General features: G+C 57.0%; 1 pseudogene; it reads right to left on the bottom strand.

The window, feature by feature from the left end:
- Positions 1-250: 250 nt before the first annotated feature.
- LOC126458964 (5S ribosomal RNA) lies at positions 251-367 on the bottom strand (annotated as a pseudogene).
- Positions 368-1,274: the final 907 nt, after the last annotated feature.

The raw sequence follows: 1,274 nt of genomic DNA, 5'->3' as shown, positions 1-1,274 counted from the left end.
GGAAATAAGACCGGTCTTAGTAACTAGACAGCAGTTCATTTTTAAATGCACTCCGTCTTCAGGCGACAAGTGGCCCATCGGGACCATCCGACCGCCGTGTCATCCTCAGTGGAGGATGGGGATAGGAGGAGCGTGTGGTCAGCTACACCGCTCTCCCGGTCGTTATAATGGTTTTCTTTGACCGGAGCCGCTACTATTCGGTCGAGCAGCTCCTCAGTTGTCATCATGATGCTGAGTGCACCCCGAAAAATGGCAACAGCGCATGGCGGCTGGATGGTCACCCATCCAAGTGCCGGCCACGCCCGACAGCGCTTAACTTCGGTGATCTCACGGGAACCGGTGTATCCACTGCGGCAAGGCCGTTGCCCCATTTTTAAATGGCAGCAAATAAAATAAAATAAAGAACCCTTGTTGGAAACAATGAGTCGCATTGAAAAGTGAATGTGTAGAGAGGCATTAACGCCAGCTTTCATGGTCGCAGATTGACTTACTCGAATTAATAATTAAACCTTTATTACTGCTGATAGCACATTTTAGCTTTATAGCACTGACTACGACGAATTTCCTGTTTCATTGTTACGTTTTCCGTTTCTCCTAGCCACTGGTTGACGCAATCCGGACCCTGTGTTCTGTTGCCGTGCTCCACCTGCACACGCACACAGCGGATCACGGGTTCAACTTGAGCACTTTCGCCACCCTAGCACTCTGCCGCCTCCCCAATTTTGTAGCGGCACAAAGCCGCTCTTTCGCGATGAAGTAACAGTCTCCGAACAATTGCGGAGAGTGTAAGGTCGCGAATGCGGAGTAGGAGAGGGTGGGGTGCGTGAGGGGTGAGCGTGGGACGGGGCACCGTAGCACGCTATTATCGTCGCAACTTGCTCCGTCTGCGGGAGAGCGCCGCGCGACAGATTTACCGTCCAAGTTGTCGCTTCGGGATGTGTTCTCCGGTCCGGCCCGGCCCTAAAGTCTCCCGTTCGGCGCCGCCTCGCCCCACACGGTCCCTCCGCCTCCGCCCCCACGCCGCCCCCGCCGCCGCCACCGCCACACGCACGCCCCAGGGGCGGCCGTCGCAGAGCTCGGCGGCCGCCCATAGCCGTCCGGCGCCAGAGATACGCGCCGTTAAACACGACAGCCCGGCGGCCCCCTGCCTCTCTTTATTTCACTGCCAGCTCCATCGGGTGGGATAAGCAGCCCTGGTGCGACGTATTCCCCTCCCTGCGGGATTTCAGGGGCGAAGAGATACGTACTGCGCCGCCTCTTATCTCCCTAACAGC

Source organism: Schistocerca serialis, chromosome 2, assembly GCF_023864345.2.
Source record: "Schistocerca serialis cubense isolate TAMUIC-IGC-003099 chromosome 2, iqSchSeri2.2, whole genome shotgun sequence".
NCBI lineage: Eukaryota > Metazoa > Arthropoda > Insecta > Orthoptera > Acrididae > Schistocerca > Schistocerca serialis.
The sequence above is the reverse complement of the archived record's forward strand: the minus strand, read 5'-3'. Positions and strand labels throughout refer to the sequence as shown.